Source organism: Hyperolius riggenbachi, chromosome 3 (genome assembly GCF_040937935.1).
Source record: "Hyperolius riggenbachi isolate aHypRig1 chromosome 3, aHypRig1.pri, whole genome shotgun sequence".
Classification (NCBI taxonomy): Eukaryota; Metazoa; Chordata; class Amphibia; order Anura; family Hyperoliidae; genus Hyperolius; species Hyperolius riggenbachi.
In genome coordinates this window covers 306890043-306913169 of record NC_090648.1, presented here as the reverse complement: position 1 = coordinate 306913169, position 23127 = coordinate 306890043, and the positions used below count along the sequence as shown (strand labels likewise).

Below are 23127 nucleotides of genomic sequence, written 5' to 3'. Positions count from 1 at the left end.
TTTATAGGGTAGGGGCTGGCCAGGGTCCCCCTCTGTGATTGGCTGCCGTCAGAGGGCCTGGGAGCCCTCTGATTGGCTCTAAGGACATCAATCTGGGCTATGACGCTATTCGAGCTCGGTACCGAGCTCGAATAGCGCCGAGTTGCTTGAATAGCTCGAATAGTGAATGGGCTATTCGAGTGTACTCGGATAGCCCATTCGAATAGCTCCAGCTATTCGGAGCTCGAATACCGAGCTCGAATAGCTGAAAAAGAGCTCGAATATTCGAGCTACTCGAATATTCGAGCTCTGCTGAGCACCACTGGCCACCCCAGTGCCCCTAATGTGCCAGCATCAGCCACCCCAGTGCCACTAATGTGCCAGCAGCAGCCACCCCAGTGCCCCTTATGTGCCAGCAGCAGCCACCCCAGTGCCCCTTATGTGCCAGCAGCAGCCACCCCAGTGCCCCTAATGTGCCAGCAGCAGCCACCCCAGTGCCCCTAATGTGCCAGAAGCAGCCACCCCAGTGCCCCTAATGTGCCACCCCAGTGCCCCTAATGTGCCAGCATCAGCCACCCCAGTGCCACTAATGTGCCAGCAGCAGCCACCCCAGTGCCACTAATGTGCCAGCATCAGCCACCCCAGTGCCCCTAATGTGCCAGCAGCAGCCAACACAGTGCCCCTAATGTGCCAGCAGCAGCCACCCCAGTGCCCCTAATGTGCCAGCAGCAGCCACCCCAGTGCCCCTAGTGTGCCAGCAGCAGCCACCCCAGTGCCCCTAATGTGCCAGCAGCAGCCACCCCAGTGCCCCTAATGCGCCAGCAGCAGCCACCCCAGTGCCACTAATGTGCCAGCAGCAGCCACCACTGTGTCACTACTATGCCAGCAGAAGCCACCCCAGTGCCCTTAATGTGCCAGCAGCACTGGCCACCCCAGTGCCCCTAATGTGCCAGCAGCAGCCACCCCAGTGCCCTTAATGCGCCAGCAGCAGCCACCCCAGTGCCCCTAATGTGCCAGCAGCAGCCACCCCAGTGCCCCTAATGCACCAGCAGCAGCCACCCCAGTGCCCCTAATGCGCCAGCAGCAGCCACCCCAGTGCCCCTAATGTGCCAGCAGCCACCCCAGTGCCACTAATGTGCCAGCATCAGCCACCCCAGTGCCCCTAATGTGCCAGCATCAGCCACCCCAGTGCCACTAATGTGCCAGCAGCAGCCACCCCAGTGCCACTAATGTGCCAGCAGCAGCCACCACTGTGTCACTACTATGCCAGCAGAAGCCACCCCAGTGCCCTTAATGTGCCAGCAGCAGCCACCCCAGTGCCCCTAATGTGCCAGCAGCAGCCACCCCAGTGCCCTTAATGTGCCAGCATTAGCCACCCCAGTGCCCCTAATGAGCCAGCAGCAGCCACCCCAGTGCCCTTAATGTGCCAGCATTAGCCACCCCAGTGCCCCTAATGAGCCAGCAGCAGTCAACACAGTGCCCTTAATGTGCCAGCATCAACCACCCCAGTGCCACTAATGTGCCAGCAGCAGCCACCCCAGTGCCCCTAATGTGCCAGCAGCAGTCACCCCAGTGCCCTTAATGTGCCAGCATCAGCTACCCCAGTGCCCCTAATGTGCCAGCAGCAGCCACCCCAGTGCCCCTAATGTGCCAGCATCAGCCACTCCAGTGCCCCTAATGTGCCAGCATCAGCCACCGCTGTGCCCCTAATGTGCCAGCATCAGCCACCCCAGTGCCCCTAATGTGCCAGCAGCAGCCACCCCAGTGCCCCTAATGTGCCAGCAGCAGCCACCCCAGTGCCCCTAATGTGCCAGCAGCAGCCACCCCAGTGCCCCTAATGTGCCAGCATCAGCCACCGCTGTGCCCCTAATGTGCCAGCATCAGCCACCCCAGTGCCACTAATGTGCCAGCAGCAGCCACCCCAGTGCCCCTAATGTGCCAGCAGCAGCCACCCCAGTGCCCCTAATGTGCCAGCAGCAGCCACCCCAGTGCCCCTAATGTGCCAGCAGCAGCCACCCCAGTGCCCCTAATGTGCCAGAAGCAGCCACCCCAGTGCCCCTAATGTGCCAGCATCAGCCACCCCAGTGCCACTAATGTGCCAGCAGCAGCCACCCCAGTGCCCCTAATGTGCCAGCAGCAGCAGCCACCCCAGTGCCCCTTATGTGCCAGCAGCAGCCACCCCAGTGCCCCTAATGTGCCAGCAGCAGCCACCCCAGTGCCCCTAATGTGCCAGAAGCAGCCACCCCAGTGCCCCTAATGTGCCAGCATCAGCCACCCCAGTGCCACTAATGTGCCAGCAGCAGCCACCCCAGTGCCACTAATGTGCCAGCATCAGCCACCCCAGTGCCCCTAATGTGCCAGCAGCAGCCAACACAGTGCCCCTAATGTGCCAGCAGCAGCCACCCCAGTGCCCCTAATGTGCCAGCAGCAGCCACCCCAGTGCCCCTAATGTGCCAGCAGCAGCCACCCCAGTGCCCCTAATGTGCCAGCAGCAGCCACCCCAGTGCCCCTAATGCGCCAGCAGCAGCCACCCCAGTGCCCCTAATGCGCCAGCAGCAGCCACCCCAGTGCCCCTAATGTGCCAGCAGCCACCACAGTGCCACTAATGTGCCAGCAGCAGCCACCCCAGTGCCCCTAATGTGCCAGCATCAGCCACCCCAGTGCCACTAATGTGCCAGCAGCAGCCACCCCAGTGCCACTAATGTGCCAGCAGCAGCCACCACTGTGTCACTACTATGCCAGCAGAAGCCACCCCAGTGCCCTTAATGTGCCAGCAGCAGCCACCCCTGTGCCCCTAATGTGCCAGCAGCAGCCACCCCAGTGCCCTTAATGTGCCAGCATTAGCCACCCCAGTGCCCCTAATGAGCCAGCAGCAGTCAACACAGTGCCCTTAATGTGCCAGCATCAACCACCCCAGTGCCACTAATGTGCCAGCAGCAGCCACCCCAGTGCCCCTAATGTGCCAGCAGCCACCCCAGTGCCACTAATGTGCCAGCAGCAGCCACCGCTGTGCCCCTAATGTGCCAGCATCAGCCACCCCAGTGCCCCTAATGTGCCAGCAGCAGCCACCCCAGTGCCCTTAATGTGCCAGCATCAGCTACCCCAGTGCCCCTAATGTGCCAGCAGCAGCCACCCCAGTGCCCCTAATGTGCCAGCAGCAGCCACCCCAGTGCCCCTAATGTGCCAGCATCAGCCACCGCTGTGCCCCTAATGTGCCAGCATCAGCCACCCCAGTGCCCCTAATGTGCCAGCAGCAGCCACCCCAGTGCCCCTAATGTGCCAGCAGCAGCCACCCCAGTGCCCCTAATGTGCCAGCAGCAGCCACCCCAGTGCCCCTAATGTGCCAGCATCAGCCACCGCTGTGCCCCTAATGTGCCAGCATCAGCCACCCTAGTGCCCCTAATGTGCCAGCAGCAGCCACCCCAGTGCCCCTAATGTGCCAGCAGCAGCCACCCCAGTGCCCCTAATGTGCCAGAAGCAGCCACCCCAGTGCCCCTAATGTGCCAGCATCAGCCACCCCAGTGCCACTAATGTGCCAGCAGCAGCCACCCCAGTGCCCCTAATGTGCCAGCAGCAGCCACCCCAGTGCCCCTTATGTGCCAGCAGCAGCCACCCCAGTGCCCCTAATGTGCCAGCAGCAGCCACCCCAGTGCCCCTAATGTGCCAGAAGCAGCCACCCCAGTGCCCATAATGTGCCAGCATCAGCCACCCCAGTGCCACTAATGTGCCAGCAGCAGCCACCCCAGTGCCCCTAATGTGCCAGCAGCAGCCACCCCAGTGCCCCTTATGTGCCAGCATCAGCCACCGCTGTGCCCCTAATGTGCCAGCATCAGCCACCCTAGTGCCCCTAATGTGCCAGCAGCAGCCACCCCAGTGCCCCTAATGTGCCAGCAGCAGCCACCCCAGTGCCCCTAATGTGCCAGAAGCAGCCACCCCAGTGCCCCTAATGTGCCAGCATCAGCCACCCCAGTGCCACTAATGTGCCAGCAGCAGCCACCCCAGTGCCCCTAATGTGCCAGCAGCAGCCACCCCAGTGCCCCTTATGTGCCAGCAGCAGCCACCCCAGTGCCCCTAATGTGCCAGCAGCAGCCACCCCAGTGCCCCTAATGTGCCAGCATCAGCCCCCCCAGTGCCCCTAATGTGCCAGCATCAGCCACCCCAGTGCCACTAATGTGCCAGCAGCAGCCACCCCAGTGCCCCTAATGTGCCAGCAGCAGCCACCCCAGTGCCCCTAATGTGCCAGCAGCAGCCACCCCAGTGCCCCTAATGTGCCAGAAGCAGCCACCCCAGTGCCCCTAATGTGCCAGCATCAGCCACCGCTGTGCCCCTAATGTGCCAGCAGCAGCCACCACCACTGTGTCACTACTATGCCAGCAGCAGCCACCGCTGTGCCCCTAATGTGCCAGCAGCAGCCACCACCACTGTGTCACTACTATGCCAGCAGCAGCCACCGCTGTGCCGCTAATGTGCCAGCAGTAGCCACCGCTGTGCCCCTAATGTGCTAGAAAGTCCTGCTCTACATTCAGGACTTTCTCCAAGCTGGGGACTCACCCTAACCTCTCATTTCTTGCTGATCATCTCAGAGTACATATGCTAGAAGATTACTAGGGAAGACTAGAGTTATTAGTTACCTGGTAACATTGTTTCCAGTAATCTTCCAGGACAAGTGCTCCCCAGGCTTGCCTGGTCACCTGCTATGAGTCAGACTGTATGCCCATATGACTGACATATAACCCAACTCAATGTTTACAGCGGCGGAGCACATATGGAGAGCGCGCCCATCGCTTATCCAAAGGGAGCCGAGCGCCATGCGCTCCAGTGATGGCAGAGACAGGCCGAGACCCAGAGGCTTGCGCCTCAGCGTGGATCTCGGCGTTCCGCCACCATGAGCAGCCAGTGGATCTTACACCCCCGAGGACTGGAGCTCCACACCTGTGCTTTAGGCAGTGTTAACATTTGTCAAATTGCATGCATGTTTTTGCATGCAAATTTGCCTATTAATTTAAAACCAGTTTCGGTCAGTGGGATAATTAACACTAAAGGAGCCATTTTCTTTGGTTACTCTTTTGGGCACGTTCCTTTAATTTTTCATCTCCTTAGTGAACATTACATATTTACTTTATTGTTGTTCACATTGCAGCTCTGCTTTTATTCATTCGCCCACCTACGGTACTCATCCTACCTAAATGAACTATGTCTTGTTTTTGTTTTGTTTTTTTAGGGCCAAATTAGGGTGGCTTTTTTTTGTGTTTTTTTTTACTATTTTCTATGCATTTTAAAGGGGTGAAATTGAAGAATGACAATGTCTTCATTAAACAATGCTATTGTAGATAAAACTCACATGTTGTTTTCCCATTTGTCCTGGTTATCACAACATTTATGTTATGTTACTGGTACAATGACATTATTGTATTTAGAAATAAAGGTGTATTTGTTTTCCATGTTGTGTCTTTCTCCCTCGTTGTAATCTATTAATAATTACAAACCCTTATTTGCAAAAACAACAGTAATACACCCTCATGGCAACATATTTCAAAAGCAAGGTAACAATGTATGACCTATACTTTAATTTATTTTTTGGGGATGTAGGATTGAGGTTTTTCCCTTCCTATTTTTTATGTGACAGGGGTCCGAGCTGAAAGACACATCAAAATTTATTCCACAACTCATTTTGATTACATTAAGTCACCTATACGTCATTTGATTTGATGCACAGCATTCCATTATTTTCAGGCCGGTTTTACACTGTATTTTGGTGTCAGCGGTGCGGCACGCCCACTGCACCATCAAAAGCAGGCCTTCAGGAAATACTGTGTTACTATGCATGTATTCCCCTTCTGGCTTCCGGCCAAACAGGAAGTACAGTGCGGTGTTGGGGAAGGTAGCAGGCACCTCATGGGAGGGTAGGTGGCACAGTATGGTTTAGGAGGAGGATAGCAGGCACCTCATGGGAAGGGTAGGTGGCTCAGTAATGGTGTAGGGGAGAGGGTAGGTGGCACAGGATGGTGTAGGGGGAGGATAGCTCTCCTTGGTGGTCTTGTGGCTCCACTCCCCTTGCTCTTCCTGTTGGTCCCCCTTTACACTTCCATTGATATGCCTGTGGGTTATGAGTATTAATTAGTATTTATATAATGCTGACATCTTCCACAATGCTTTAAATAGAACATAGTCTTGTTACTAATGACTTCAAAAAGGTTTGGAACCACAGACATAGATGGTTGAAGTGTTTTTATTTAAAAAAAAAAAAAAAAAACATCATTAGTAATAAAAAAAAAACCACAAACATCTTGGCAAACAAATTGGCCATGGTTAAGGCAACCATATATCTAGCGATGATGAGCCGACCAAAATACAAATCTCTCTGTAACCGAATTTGATTTAGGAATCTGATTAGAGAGAGATTGATCAGCTGGTCATACACTGAGGCCGATCACCGGTCAATTTCATGCTGAAGTGCCACTGTAACATTGCTGAAATTGATCACGAATTGGCTTTGTGACACTGCATCTGGCCACCTCGCTTGTGTGATGCTATATCCCCCGTAATGTTAAATGTCCCCCCCTCCCCCATTGCAAGTTATACATTACCTCTCCGCCGTGCCCGCCGCTTGTCCTCTGCTGGCTCCTGGCTTCCTCCATTCTCCGTACACGCATGCTCCACATGGTTGCCTAGTAACATGCCTGCGTGTGTGACATCTGACATTACTCGCGCTTCCTTACTAGGCAACCACGTGGGTCGCAATTGTCAGGAGAACGGAGCCAGTGGAGGATACGGACAGGTAATGTATCACTTGCACTGGGCAGTGGGGGAACATTTAACATTAGGGGAGAATACGCCAGTCGCATTGTCAGTCGTGCATGCACTTGTCGCCACAGATTTTCATCCAATTCGATTATAATAATATAATTGGATGGTCGATCATCCACCAAGTCATCTGATATATGGTTACCTTTACTCCGCTTGTGCACAAGGCATTGCTACAGGTGGTGATAAGTGTATTCCACATAGAAATGGTAAGATTGGATTAAAAAGATTGGATAGTTAGTGGCCACCCTAAAATACAAAGCCGGATACTTACCCCAGGAGAGGGAAGGCTCTGGGTCCTAATGAGCTTTCCCTCTCCTCTCCCGGTCCTCTCGTTCAGGCGGCAGCTCCTCCATTCATTCAAATCCCCTGCTGTGCGGGACTTCAGAAGTCTTCAGGAGCCGAGTCCTCCCGAAGACAGGCGGCTCCAAACTGCACACACGAGTGCGCGTGAGTGGCCGCTTGCGCATGCGCAGTGTAGAGAGGCCCATCTTCAAGAGCACTCGGGCTCCCAAAGGCTTTTCGAAGGCTCCGTTCCAAACAGAAACGCAGCATGCAGTACCGATTAAAAATCGCAAATCGGAATTGCATATAAAACCACATCAAAATCGCAATCGCATATAGTGTGCAAGAGGCCAGAGCCAAAAAGATGAGAAACTGAGGGAGATGGCATGTACGATGAGCTGTCCAGATGCCCACCTCTCTCCAGTTCTCCTCCTTTGCCTGATAAATTAACACCGGCAACCTTTTCTGGGTCGCCGGAGCCAGGCAGCACCATGCCTACGCTGGACCGGCTGCGTACACCCGACAGCACTCGAACACAACTGGGAACTCTCTGCGCATGACGTCAAGATGACATCATGCGCAGTGAACTCCTGGCCGCAATTGCGTGCTGTATGATGCGCACAGGTGGGCCAGGGTAGGAGCGGTGCTGCCCATCTTCAGCAAGCCGGGGGGAACTTAGCAGGCAAAGGAGGGGAACGGGGGGAGCGGTGGTTATCAGGAAAGCTCATTGTACACGCCTGTCCCCCCACATTTCTAATAAGCGAGTTGGCTCCGGTATCCTTTATGGTGATTTGCTCTTGGAATTCACCCTGACTGCACGGAAAACAATACTTGAGGGCCCATTTCCACTATCGTGAATTTGCATGCGTTTTTCGCATGCAAATTCCCATAGCAATACAATTGAATGGGACTGTTTCCACTTGTCAGGATTCCTTTGAGTTTTTCTGTGCAGAAAAAATTTGCATGGCAGAGCCATCAGAATTCGTATACCGCATACCGCTATGCGAATCGCATACAATGTATTTAATAGGAAATTCGCATGAGGTTTGGGTATGCGAATTTTCATGCAAATTCACATAGAAACAATGGACAAGCACACCAGCGCTGCCATGGTTAAGTTCGCATACATCGTCATCCATGCAAATTCGCATGGACCCACATGCGAAATTCGCATCCGCATGCGAATTTTTACCGCGGCGATTCGCACCGCATAAGTGGAAATGCAGCCTTACTCTGTGACTGGACACATACTTAAACTCCATGGTAACAGGTCATCGGGACAGATAGTGTCATGACAATATATACGATGTGTAAAATGTTGGCGCTATATAAATACTAAATAACGATAATATATCTCAACTAAAAAGTGTCTTTGCTCCTGGTAGTTATGTCACATAAAACAGGTCTCTCTGCAGTGACTGTATTAGGCCTGGTGCACACCAAAAACCGCTAGCAGATCCGCAAAATGCTAGCAGATTTTGAAACGCTTTTTCTTCTTTTTCTATAGCGTTTCAGCTAGCATTTTGCGGTTTTGTGAAGCGTTTTTGGTGTAGTAGATTTCATGTATTGTTACAGTAAAGCTGTTACTGAACAGCTACTGTAACAAAAAACGCCTGGCAAACCGCTCTGAAGTGCCGTTTTTCAGAGCGGTTTGCGTTTTTCCTATACTTAACATTGAGGCAGAAACGCATCCGCAATCCAAAATCTGCAGCAGCCCGGGAGTATGCGTTTCTGCAAAACACCTCCCGCTCTGGTGTGCACCAGCCCATTGAAATAAATTACCCTAGCGGATCCGCACCCGCAAGCGGATCGCAAACCGCAGCAGAACCGCTCTGGTGTGCACTAGGCCTGTATGTGAAAACTGAACAGCAGCTAGACGGCTGATTGGATTACACTCTCAGTATTCTAAATCAAGCACTTCTGACTGCTGTCTGCAGTAATCTTCTCCTACAATCAGCCACCTTCAGCTCATTACAATAGACCCCATTCACAGCATGGAAATGCTGTGGGATTGATTACCATTGGAGGGCAGCTCTGCAGAAGCACAGTCTGATGCTACGTACACACATGCGACAACGATCGTTCGTTGTCAACGACGAACGATCTTTTAATTGACGAAAGAACGACCGAAGTAAAGTTAGTTGTAAAAAGTATGTAACGATCACATCGTTAGAACGAACGTTACACCACGTAAAAGCACTTAATGCGCCTGCGCATAAAATTGTAAAGTTCCTTGGAGAAAAAGTGAAATGCGCATGTCCAGCCTGGTACGAACGATCGTTTCCAACGATGTGCCACTTTTGCTAACGATCGTCGGTGGTAAAAATCCGCCAAGACAGAACTTTGTTTTGTAGCGATTTGCCTCGTTCGTCGTTTGCCTTAATAGTCGTTGGTTCGTTTTTTGTAACGATCGTCGTTGGTAAAGATCGGGGAACGATCGTTACAAACGACTATAGTCGCATGTGTGTACGCACCTTGAGCTGTGCTATGCCTGATTGTGCTGCCTTCTCTCTGTGGAATGAGGAAGTCATGTCTGCGCCTGTCTGCCATGGAGGGCAGCTTTGAGGCAGCGTAATCAGACATTACACCGGCATGCAACAAATGCTTCAGAGGGTAGTGCTACGTACACACATGCGACAACGATCGTTCGTTGTTAACGACGAACGATCTTTTAATTGACGAAAGAACGACCGAAGTAAAGTTAGTTCTAAAAAGTGTGTAACGATCACATCGTTAGAACGAACGTTACACCACGTAAAAGCACTTAATGCGCCTGCGCATAAAATTGTAAAATTCCATGGAGAAAAAGTGAAATGCGCATGTCCAGCCTGGTACGAACGATCGTTTCCAACGATGTACTACTTTTGCAAACGATCGTCGTTGGGAAAAATCCGCCGAGACAGAACTTTCTTTTGTAGCGATTTGGCTCGTTCGTCGTTAGACTTAATAGTCGGTGGTTCGTTTTTTGTAACGATCGTCGTTGGTAAAGATCGGGGAACGATCGTTACAAACGACTATAGTCGCATGTGTGTACGCACCTCAAGCCTCAAGTCTATGCTGTCTGGCGAGCTGCCGCTTCAGCTTTCGCTACTGTGTAGTGGCTCTGTTTCTGATGCGCTTTCTGATTTTTCTAGGGAAATGAAATAAATCAGTGCACAGTTGTATTCAATGTTATCTCTAACTTTTACAATTTTCATTTATATTTTCAAAGACAAAAGGATTGTAGACCTGTAACAGTTTTTTTTTTCCCCACAAAAGATAGGTATGTTTGTATTGCTTTTATAACTTCTCGAGGACCACAGGCTTACACCCCCAGGTGACCATGCCATTTTTTACAATTCAGCACTCTGCAGCTTTAACAGTTCGCTGCACAAACATACAACTTATCACCCAAATGAATCTTGCCTCCTTTTCTTTCCACCAACAGAGCTTTCTGTTGGTGGCATCTGATTGTTGCTGCCCACAGAATAACGTGAACTTGAATATCAGGGACTACTACTCCAGTGCATGATCTGGCATTGTGTATGTCACTGCTTATTACCTGCAGTGTGTTGCATGTCAACCCTACTATCATGATCTGTAATCTTATTTATGGTCCAGCACTGTGTAATATGTTGGGGCTATATGAATCCAATACACCTGTGAAGTGAAAACTATATCAGGTGATTACATCTTGAAGCTCATCAAGAGAATGCCAAGAGTGTGCAAAGCAGTAATCAAAGCAAAAGGTGGCTACTTTGATGAACCTAGAATATGACATATTTTCAGCTGTTTCACACTTTTTGGTTATGTACTATACTTCCACATGTGTTAATTCATAGTTTGGATGCCTTCAGTGTGAATCTACAATGTTCATAGTCATGAAAATAAAGACAAGTCTTTGAATGAGAAGGTGTGTCCAAACTTTTGGTCTGTACTGTACCTAATGCGGTACTATTTTTTACCAAACAGCTCTGAGTGATTTGACGCCAATGTGAAGGCCGGAGGGATGGTGCACATGGTCTTGTCTGGGGCACCAAATAGGTGGGAAATGGCCCTGGGTGTAAGCACATTGTTACATGTGGCAATGGGCAAGGCTGCTTGTTCACCTGGAAGTGGCATCACTAAGTCACTGGTCCCCATCATGTCACTCTTCTCTGCAGACTGCTGCTCCTCCTTCACATGTGTCTCTTCATCATCTCCATCCTCCAGCTTCACATTTGTCACTCCTTCAGCCTAAACACAGAAAATAACACTGTTACAATGCACGCACTGATGAAGTGGAGTCATTCCATATGGAGTCAGGGCCCTTTTCCACTAGCAGTCGCTAGCGTTCACGCTGAACGCTAGCGATTGCTGAATCGCAATTACCGGCGATTCCCCGACGTTTGCGGGCGCGATTTTGCTATGCTATGCACTGCATAGCAAAATCGCGGCAAATATCGCTCCGCCGCGCGTTCGCGTTCCCGTAAAAAACGAATTGCGGTAGTGGAAATGACCTACCGCGATTCCTATGTTAAAAAGCAAACCGTAGCGATTGTAAAATCGCTAGCGGTTTGCGTCTTTCCGATTCAGCCAGCGCAAACTCACTGGTGGAAAAGGGCCCTCAATGTTATGTTTACAGCCTCAGTTCCATCTACCTGACGAGGGTGGGGGATGGTGTGATCTTCGTGTGTACTATCCTGGGAATTAAGAGGACCTATATATCTCTCCGGTGAGGTTCTGTTACTGGATCAACCTGTAGGGAACAAACACAAGGCTGGAAAAGGCAGAAATATGAGATTCATCTATTACAGCATAAAAGTGATCTCTGCCCAGGGGCGTATCCTGGTATTGTGGCGCCTATGGCAAACGCTGAAATTGCGCCCCATATCCATGCTGGAGGTTTCCCTCCAGTATGGATATCCAGAGTTGTGTACACCCCAGTATAGGTAGCCAGATGTGCCCCCGCTCCCAGCATAGGTATTTAGATCTAATAAGTAGCTGCCCCAGTATAGATTGCTAACTCAACTATAACCCCAACTATAAGTAACAAGCGGCATCCCTCAGTATGGTAGTGGAGCACGAGAGAGGAGGGGGCAGATGGAGGAGGGGACAGCCATAGCGCCCATGTTGCTGCGGCGCCCATGGCATGAGCCATGCCTGCACCCCTCTAGATACGCCTCTGTCTCTGCCATGTAGTCCCAGTGACTGCTGTATAGAAGCAGCTTTGTGTTTGGCTGAGGGAGCTCTGCAGTGTATTGCAGCTCACAGATAACTAACCCATGCTCTATAATAAGCTCCTTATTAGATGGGGATTTCCAGTAGCCTGTCCCCACAGCACACCTGCAAAGACAGGCCCTGACCAAATCCAAAGGAGGAGCAGCCCTATTTGAGATAAAACAAGGCTGTCGCCCTCAACCACACTTTGTAAGACTCAGACACCACTAGCAGTTGTGTGTGAACAAATCTGCTAGACACAGAGGCCTAGTGCACACCAAAAACCGTTAGCAGATCCGCAAAATGCTAGCAGATTTTGAAACGCTTTTTCTTCTTTTTCTGTAGCGTTTCAGCTAGCATTTTGCGGTTTTGTGAAGCGTTTTTGGTGTAGTAGATTTCATGTATTGTTACAGTAAAGCTGTTACTGAACAGCTACTGTAACAAAAAACGCCTGGCAAACCGCTCTGAAGTGCCATTTTTCAGAGCGGTTTGCGTTTTTCCTATACTTTACATTGAGGCAGAAACGCCTCCGCAATCCAAAATCTGCAGCAGCCCGGGAGTATGCGTTTCTGCAAAACGCCTCCCGCTCTGGTGTGCACCAGCCCATTGAAATACATTACCCTAGCGGATCCGCACCCGCAATCGGATCGCAAACCGCAGCAGAACCGCTCTCGTGTGCACTAGGCCATACACACACACACAGATTTCTGTGCTGCAAGGGATATCTGTTCCTGTCTATGGCAGTTACGACAATGTCACGCACTGCTGTCAAGCAGCGCATTCAGGCTGGCGTTCACGTCTCTTGGGTCAGCCGCAGGATTTGCTGGCATAGTAGTGACACAGTGGTGGCTGCTGCTGGCACATTAGGGGCACAGCGGTGGCTGCTGCTGGCACATTAGGGGCACAGCGGTGGCTGCTGCTGGCATAGTAGTGACACAGTGGTGGCTGCTGCTGGCATAGTAGGGGCACAGCGGTGGCTGCTGCTAGCACATTAGGGGCACAGCGGTGGCTGCTGCTGGCATAGTAGTGACACAGTGGTGGCTGCTGCTGGCACAGTAGTGACACAGCGGTGGCTGCTGCTGGCACATTAGGGGCACAGCGGTGGCTGCTGCCGGCATAGTAGTGACACAGTGGTGGTGGCTGCTGCTGGCATAGTAGTGACACAGCGGTGGCTGCTGCTAGCACATTAGGGGCACAGTGGTGGCTGCTGCTGGCACAGTAGTGACACAGCGGTGGCTGCTGCTGGCACATTAGGGGCACAGCGGTGGCTGCTCATAGTAGTGACACAGTGGTGGTGGCTGCTGCTGGCACATTAGGGGCACAGTGGTGGCTGCTGCTGGCATAGTAGGGGCACAGCGGTGGCTGCTGCTAGCACATTAGGGGCACAGCGGTGGCTGCTGCTGGCATAGTAGTGACACAGTGGTGGCTGCTGCTGGCACAGTAGTGACACAGCGGTGGCTGCTGCTGGCACATTAGGGGCACAGCGGTGGCTGCTGCCGGCATAGTAGTGACACAGTGGTGGTGGCTGCTGCTGGCATAGTAGTGACACAGCGGTGGCTGCTGCTAGCACATTAGGGGCACAGTGGTGGCTGCTGCTGGCACAGTAGTGACACAGCGGTGGCTGCTGCTGGCACATTAGCGGCACAGCGGTGGCTGCTGCTGGCATAGTAGTGACACAGTGGTGGTGGCTGCTGCTGGCACATTAGAGGCACAGCGGTGGCTGCTGCTGGCATAGTAGTGACACAGTGGTGGTGGCTGCTGCTGGCACATTAGGGGCACAGCAGTGGCTGATGCTGGCACATTAGGGGCACTGGGGTGGCTGCTTCTGGCACATTAGGGGCACTGGTGTGGCTGCTGCTGGCACATTAGGGGCACTGGGGTGGCTGCTGCTGGCACATTAGGGGCACTGGGGTGGCTGCTGCTGGCACATTAGGGGCACTGGGGTGGTTGATGCTGGCACATTAAGGGCACTGGGGTGACTGCTGCTGGCACATTAGGGGCACTGGGTGGCTGCTGCTGGCATAGTAGTGACACAGTGGTGGTGGCTGCTGCTGGCACATTAGAGGCACAGCGGTGGCTGCTGCTGGCATAGTAGTGACACAGTGGTGGTGGCTGCTGCTGGCACATTAGGGGCACAGCAGTGGCTGATGCTGGCACATTAGGGGCACTGGGGTGGCTGCTTCTGGCACATTAGGGGCACTGGGGTGGTTGATGCTGGCACATTAAGGGCACTAGGGTGACTGCTGCTGGCACATTAGGGGCACTGGGGTGGCTAATGCTGGCACATTAAGGGCACTGGGGTGGCTGCTGCTGGCACATTAGGGGCACTGGGGTGGCTGCTGCTGGCACATTAGGGGCACTGGGTGGCTTATGCTGGCACATTACGGGCACTGGGGTAGCTGATGCTGGCACATTAGTGGCACTGGGGTGGCTGCTGCTGGTGCATTAGGGGCACTGGGGTGGCTGCTGCTGGCACATTAGGGGCACTGGGGTGATCGCGTTTCAATTTCCATCATGCGATTGCGATTGGGCTACTATACTCATAGTAAGGCTCAATTGCATCCAGGATGACAATTGCGTTTTGACCAAAATCGCATCGCAATCGGAACGCACTAATGGAAATTGCTGCTGCAGTTTCCATTAGTTTAATGTACCTTGCGATTTGCAATCAGAATCAAATCGCAAGTCGCAGGGTAGTGGAAAAAGGCCCTAAGACCACCACAGTGACAGACATGCACAGTACACATAGTGCTCACATTAGGCAGGATATAGTATACAATACAATACAATACAATAACATTTGTAAAGCGCTTTTCTCCCATAGGACTCAAAGCGCATAGCTGTGTCTCAGATTAATACAGGGTTTCAGGCTGGGTTGTGTTACAGAGGAGATAGTCAGATGTTCATGAATGCCAGACTGAAAAGGTAGGTTTTCAGTTTAGACTTAAATGCTTCCAGGGATGGGGCTGTCCTGATTGGGTGTGGCAGGGAGTTCCAAAGTGTAGGGGCAGCATGACAAAAGGCTCTGTCTCCAAAGGTTTTGAAGTGGACTCTGGGTGTGACCAAGGTGTTACGTCCTTTTGATCTAAGATTGTGGGGGGTATGATGTAGTTGCAACAAGTCCTTCAGGTATCCAGGGCCCAGATTGTGCAAGGATTTGAATGTCAGTAAGCCAATCTTAAACAGAATTCTCCATTTTATTGGTAGCCAGTGGAGTGAGCTCAGGGTTGGTCTTATGTGGCAATGGCAGGGTTGGCTCGTTAACAGCCTTGCGGCGGCATTCTGTACTAATTGCAGGCGGCGTAAGTCTTTCTTATGCAGGCCTGTGTAGAGGACGTTGCAGTAGTCTAACCTTGATGTGACGAAGGCATGAACTAGTATCCATGTGTCAGTAATTGTGTTTGATGACAGGCTGGGGGGGAGGGGGGGTATGATGGTGAATGTCAGTAAGACCACCACAGTGACTGACAGGCACAGTACACATAGTACTCACGTTATGTGGTCTATATTGCTGAAGTGATGCACAGGCAGCAGAGGGCACCCCCAGCACAGCAAGACTGGAAGGCTCCTTCCCTGAGGAAATCATTGCATCACATGTCGGAAGCAGCTGCCAGCAACATTTTTAAAAAGCTACAGTCCAGTCTGTAGGATTTATCCCAGGAAACAGCGCTGCAGCCATCATTCCAGTTACCAGTGACCTCCTCCACCACACAGAAAGTACTCTGCAGCCAGCGAATACAACACGACAGGAAGCACAATACAGGAAGCACTATGCAGCCAGCCTGTGGAGCTCAGGGGCAGCTTAACCACTTGAGAACTCAGCCTTTACCCCCCCTTAAAGAGACACTGAAGCAAAAAAAAAATATGATATAGTGAATTGGTTGTGTACTATGAATAATTACTAGAAGATTAGCAGCAAAGAAAATATTCTCATACTTTTATTTTCAGGTATATAATGTTTTTTCTAACATTGCATCATTCTATAATATGTGCAGATTACACAACACTCCGGATTCAAAATGAGTCTTTCAGAGCAGTCTGTGAAGTAATGACCTCTCCTCTAGCAGAGGAAAAGTAAATAGTCCAGGAACAGTTGAGATAATAAAAGTCAGATAACAGCCCTCTTCATGACTAACTTAGTCGGAGAGCTTAATGGCTTGTTTGCATAGGGATAACAACTGGAGTTTCTCAACTCTTCCTGTACTGGAAACAATTACACTGATGTATCTGATCTTAATGTTTTATTTCTTAGCTGTGCTACACATACAAATCATAATATCATCATTTTTTTTTCGCTTCAGTGTCTCTTTAAGGACCAGCATGGTTTTTTATGATCTGTGCTGGGTGGGCTCTGCAGCCCCCAGCACAGATCAGGTTGCAGGCAGAGCGATCAGATGGCCCCCCTTTTTTCCCTCCTATGGGGATGATGTGCAGGGGGGGTCTGATCGCTCCTGCCTGCCTGGGTGTTGCAGGGGGGGCACCTCAAAGCCCCCCTCCGTGGCGAAATTCCCCCCCTCCCTCTCCTCCCTCTCACCCCTGGTGATCGGGGCTGCACCGGACGCTATCCGTCCTGTGCAGCCTGTGACAGGCTGTCCTCTGTCACACGGCGGCGATCCCCGGCCGCTGATTGGCCCGGCATCGCCGATCTGCCTTACGGCGCTGCTGCAGCAGCAGCGCCGTTCAATGTAAACAAAGGAAACAAACGTCTCCTGCTTTTACATTTAGTCTGCAAGCTGCGATCAGCGGCTCGCAAGCTATTCACGGAGACCCGCTCCGTGATCTAACAGGAAACGGCCGCTCGCGTCGCGTCGCTGGTCCTCCAGCTACCACACTGCCGCCACACGGTATGAGTGTGTGGTCGGCAAGTGGTTAAAGAGTAACTGTTAGGCAAAAAAAAAAACAAATTTAAATCTCTATTCTCCTGTGTTAAATAGTTTGAAAGGAAGGCAAAAAGGCAATACTGAAGTTAAAAATCTATCTTACTTTTTTTGTCGGCTGAGTAGCAGTGTCTTTTCCCCCAGGCAGCTAAGGAGGCCGCATAACAAGCTGCAAAGCATGTTGGGAGGTTTTTTTTTCTCCCTACTGCTCTCCCTGGTCCTCCCCTTCATTTCCCAATCCCACCTCCAAATCGTTACTGATTGGCTGCTTCCCTTCTTCCTTCCTGGTTTCCCCTCCCTGTTGTGAGAGCCCCTCAGGCACCCCCCCCCCCCCCCGCTAGTGATAGCAGCTCTTCCCGAACCCCCCCCCCCCCCCCCCGCTATTGACAGCAGTTCTGAACGCCCCCCCCCGCTAGTGGCAGCAGCTCTGCCCGCACCCCCCCCCCCGCTAGTGACGGCAGCTATGCCCGCGCCCCCCCCCCCGCTAGTGACAGCAAGCTCTAACCGCACCCCCCCTGCTAGTGACAGCAGCTATGCACGCCCCCGCCCCCCCTCCCCCCGCGAGAGGCAGCGGTTGTGCTGTCACCCCCCCCCCCCCGCGAGTGACAGCAGCCACCCCCCGCTAGTGACAGCAGTTCTGCCCGCATCCCCGCCACCCCCCGGCAGTGTCAGCAGCTCTACACGCAGCCACCCCCCCCCCCCCGCTAGTGACAGCAGCTCTGCCCGCAACCACTAGTGACAGCAGCTCTGCCCCCCCGCTAGTGACAGCAGCTCTGCGCACACCCCCCCCCCCACAGCTAGTGACAGCAGTAATGCTGGCACCCCCCCGCGAGTAACAGCAGTTCTGCCCCCACCCTCACACCACCACCCCCCCCCCCCCCGGCAGTGTCAACAGCTCTCCCCGCACCTCCCCCCCGCTAGTGACAGCAGCTCTGCCCGCACCCCCCCCCCCCCCGTTAGTGACAGCAGCTCTGACCGCCCAAACCCCCCCCCCCCCCCGCTAGTGACAGCAAGCTCTAACCGCACCCCTCCTCCCCCCGCTAGTGACAGCGGCTCTGTCCACACCCCCCCCCCCCCCCCGGCAGTGTCAGCAGCTCTGGCCGCAGCCAATCCCCCACCCCCCCCGCTAGTGACAGCAGCTCTGCCCGCAACCACTAGTGACAGCAGCTCTGCCCGCACTTCCCCCCCCGCTAGTGACAGCGGCTCTGCCCGCACCCTCCCCCCCGGCAGTGTCAGCAGCTCTGCCCGCAGCCACCCCCCCCGCTAGTGTGACAGCAGCTCTGCCCGCAACCACTAGTCACAGCAGCTCTGCCCGCACTTCCCCCCCGCTAGTGACAGCCGTTCTGTATGCACCCCCCCCCCCCACAGCTAGTGACAGCAGTTATGTTAGTGCGAAAACGACTAACATCGCAATCGGCCGCAAAACGACTGACATTGCAATTGGCTGAAAAATGACTGGCATCGCAATCGCCCGCAAAACGACTGAGATCGCAATCGCCCGCAAAACGACTGACATCGCAATTGCACGCAAAATGACTGACATCGCAATCGGCCGCAAAATGACTAGGCCGCTAAACAACTAACATCGCAATCGGCCGCAAAACGACTGACAACGCAATCGGCCGCAAAACGACTAACATTGTAATCGGCCGCAAAACGACTGACAACGCAATCGGCCACAAAACGACTGACAACGCAATCGCAGCAAAACGACTGACATTGCAATCGGCCGCAAAACGACTGGCATCGCAATCGCCCACAAAATAACTGACTTCGCATTCGCCCGCAAAACGACTGACATTGCAATTGCACGCAAAACGACTGACATCGTAATCGGCCGCAAAATGACTGACAACGCAATCGCACGCAAAACGACTGACATCACAATCGCCCGCACGGCTCCCCCCACCCCAACTGACAGCGAGCTTGCACACAACCCTCCCCCCCCCCACCCCACTGAGTGACAGACAATATGATCCAGTTAGACCAGAGACTGGTGGGAGTGTCTGAGGGGTGGGAGTGTTTGATGGCTGGGACTTTGCATCGCAATCGCACGCAAAATGACTGACATCGCAATCTGCCGCAAAACGACTCGGCCACAAAACGACTAACATCGCAATCGGCAGCAAAACGACTGACAATGCAATTGGCCGCAAAACGTCTGACAACGCAATCGGCCGCAAAACAACTGACATCGCAATCAGCAGCAAAACGACTGACATCGCAATCGCACGCAAAACGACTGACATCGCAATCGGACGCAGGACTAGGCCGCAAAACGACTGACAACGCAATCGACCGCAAAAAGACTAACATCGCAATCGGCCGCAAAACGACTGACATCGCAATTGGCCGCAAAACGGCTCCCCCCACCCCAACTGACAACGAGATCACACACAATCCCCCCCCCCCCCCCCCCCCCCCCCCCCCCGCGGAGTGACAGACAATATGACCCAGTTAGACCAGAGACTGGTGGGAGTGTCTGAGGGGTGGGAGTGTCTGAGGGCTGGGACTTGGGAGGGCTAAAGAATAATCAATCAGGAAGCAGGGTAAGGGAGGATATTACATCACAATTGGTTTCAGACAAGACACTCAAACATGGAACCTGCCATGAGCTGTGAGGAGCATCAATCTCTGAAAATACTATATAAAAATTCTGTGAAATCCAAACGTGGACAGTGAAATGCATATGTAATGTAAGTACAGCCAGTATTTATCTATTATTATTATTTTTATTATTATTTATTTATAAAGCGCCAACATATTCCGTGGCGCTGTACAATGTAAGAAAACAAACAAGGGATACATAATGATACAGACAATGATATACATGAAAAATGAACACTGATACAAGATACAGCACTGCTGATTACAACTTGATTTAACATGATGACTAAAATGTATAAATTTCTAACAGTGTGCAAGCAATTGAATTAATAACATTCCATGACACAAAAGGGTGAGAGCCCTGCCCTTGCGAGCTTACAATCTAAATTATATCTACTGATATATATGTTTGTTGTCTCTGAGACCCTATAGCTAACAGCTCCTCTTTAAAAATACTGCATCTTCGCATGTGCTAAGCCTCCAGGGGACATGTCACGTGATGCAAAGTAATTCTACACGATTTTGATACAGAGGATGCGCGGCAGCATAATCCTTAGGGCAGCGTGATCAGACACAACACCGGCATGCACACGCCAGTCACTCACATAACATCCTCCTGTTTCACACACTCCTCCTTCCATTCTCTCTGCCTGTTTGCAGGAGATTACCACATGTGGGGGCGGGGCCAATGCGGAGGGAAAAAGAAACTGGCGACATCATTGGCCAATGGGAGGGACAAAGGCTGAGGCTAGGCTGCGGTGATTGGTTTAGCAGGGCTGAGGGGCGGGACTGTCTTGTCTGCAGGCATATTTATTGGCATTGCAGCGATTCATACAGGAATCCCAGACACAAAAAAGTAACACTATTTATAGAAAGTTTGTTAATTAACAGACGGTTGGCAATGTGTTGTGGGCGGGTTTGGCGCTTACATCATCATCATCTAGCTCAGCCTGCAGCTATCCTTATGGGCTGAGGCTGAGCCTGTCACACGAAAACCCGCCCCTGACCAATCACTGGCAGGGGGGTGTGGATTTGATGTGAAAAGGTGGGAGCTTTGAGTAGTACTTCTGTACTGTGCATGAGTATCAGCTGTTCTAGTCTGGCGTTGCTCACAGCTTACCTACCTGCCTGCCTCCCTCCATTCTGCCTGGACCAGTAGCAGAAGCCAACCTCATGCCTCCTCCTCCACCAGGGCCAGCAGCAGAAGCCAGTTTCCTGCCCAGCTTTCCTCACAGTAAGTAGCTGAGCTCACTCACTTGCTTTTAAAGGGAAACTTAACGGAAAGGGATATGGATGTTTCCTTTTAAACAATACCAGTTGCCCGGCAGTCCTGCTGATCTTTGGCTGCAGTAGTGTCTGAATCACACACCTGAAACAGTGGCTGGATAGTGTACTGGTTAAGGGCTCTGCCTTTGACATGGGACACCAGGGTTCAAATCCTGGCTAGGTCAAGTACCTATTCAGTAAGGAGTTCAAGGCAAGACTCCCTAACACTGCAGGGTGGCCTCTTGAGCGCGTCCCAGTGGCTGCAGCTCTTGAGCGCTTTGAGTCCGACAGGAGAAAAGCGCTATACAAATGTTCGGATTATTCTTATTGAAACAAGCATGCAGCTAATCCAGTCTGACTTTAGTCAGAGCACCTGATCTGCATGCTTGTTGAGGGGCTGTGGCTAACAGTATTAGAGATACAGGATCATCAGGAGAGGTAGGCAACTGGTATTATATTAAAAGGAAAAAAAATCCTTATCAGTTTAGGTTCCCTTTAAACAATACCAGTTTCTTGGCTATCCTGCTTATCCTCTGCCTGTAATCTTTTTAGCTATTGACCCTGAACAAGCATGCAGCATATCAGGTGTTTCTGACATTGTCACTTCTGACAAGATTATCTGATGCTTGTTTCTGGTGTGATTCAGTCACTACTGCAACCAAATAGATCAGCTGTATAGCAAAGCAAATGGTATTGTTTAAAGGGAAAATACTTTTTGCAGCCTCCATATCTCTTGTTGCAGTTGTCCTTTTAAATTATAGATGAGGCAAAGCCAAGGTGAGCGGGATATGGAGGCTGACCTGTTTATTTCCTTTTAAATAATGCACATTGCCTGGCTGTCCTGCTGTCTGTATGACTGATATTGTGGTTTCACCCCTCCTACAGTGTGATGCCATCATGATATATGGTCCTGACAGCTTGCTGTCTGTGATCCTCATTGCATTGAGGGAAATAATGCCTTCCTATTGCCAAGCAAGCACTATCTCCCTCTGTGCATAGAACTCTCTAACATTCTATACAGATCACCTGGCAGAACTAAAGCCTCCAGTGATAAGTTTCAGAATAAAAATGAGAGAGAGGAAAGATTTTATCATGGGCAGACTCAGACTAAATATTCTATAATAAATGAATGTTGTAAACAATAAGCAATTTTATTCATTTGTTGTTTACAGTTCATTGAAATCAGTTTAGCTTTACTTACCTGGAGCCTCCTTCAGTGCTGAAAGTCTGTGTAGTCCTCCCTGCAGTTCTGCTGTCACCCATTCTTCTGTTGTCCCCTCCGTAGCGGTGGCTTTTGTGCAAGCACGGGTGTGTGTGTGTGATGCTTGTGCTGCCTTGCCTGGGAGCATTCTATGCAGTACTATTGCGCAGAACACTCCTGGCCACAAGCGTGACCATGAGCGGTGCATGCACCCATGCATGCGCAGAAGCCGCTGACCCATACGGAGTGGATGAATGGGTGACAGCAGAACTGCGGCGAGGGACACAGACTTCTCGGGGCTGCAGGAAGTCCCAGGTAAATAAAGCTACACTGATTTCATTTGCCTCATGTTTCCTTCACGTGCACCTGTAGAATTTGTATTCTTTGCCAAATTGAACCTCCCCATAAGGGAGGTTTGGAACTCAGTATGCTGAAGGGGGTTAGGGGAGCACAATTTCTTACCTGTAGTACTGTTCATGTAGCCCCTGGTCCCTGTGATGGTTGCCAGCTGTACCTGGCCGCACCTAAAAGAATTCTGCTGTACAGTGTGCTCCTGGCTGCAATGCATACTACAGCCTCCAGTATATATTGCCGCTTGCATCTCCTGGCATGCATTGTGGCCGGGACTGTGCTTTTACAGTAGGATTCTAGTTGCTTGGAATAGTGAACATTAGTGTTGAGCGAACAGTGTTCGCCACTATTTGGGGTTCAGCAAAATTTGGGGTGTTCGGTTCGCAGCGAACACCATCCAAACAACTCAGTGTCCGTGATAAATGCTCGGCTCGAACTTGCCCCTGATCGAATGCTCGGCAGAACGTGCCAGAACGTTCTGACGAACACGCGTCTCGCGCTGTTGTTGGCCGAGCGGGTCACGTGTTCGGGTGCATAAATACCCGAACGTGCGTGATCGGCGCCATTTGCTTTGGGGTT

The 23127-nt window shown here is 51.7% G+C and overlaps 1 long non-coding RNA gene across 1 annotated transcript; it reads right to left on the bottom strand.

Moving 5' to 3' along the window:
* Nucleotides 1-10863: 10863 nt before the first annotated feature.
* Nucleotides 10864-15945, bottom strand: LOC137561449 (uncharacterized). Its single transcript, XR_011030019.1, has 3 exons — nt 15740-15945; nt 11688-11785; nt 10864-11283 (listed from the first exon to the last, which is right to left on the bottom strand). It is a non-coding gene; the product is annotated as an uncharacterized lncRNA (long non-coding RNA).
* Nucleotides 15946-23127: the final 7182 nt, after the last annotated feature.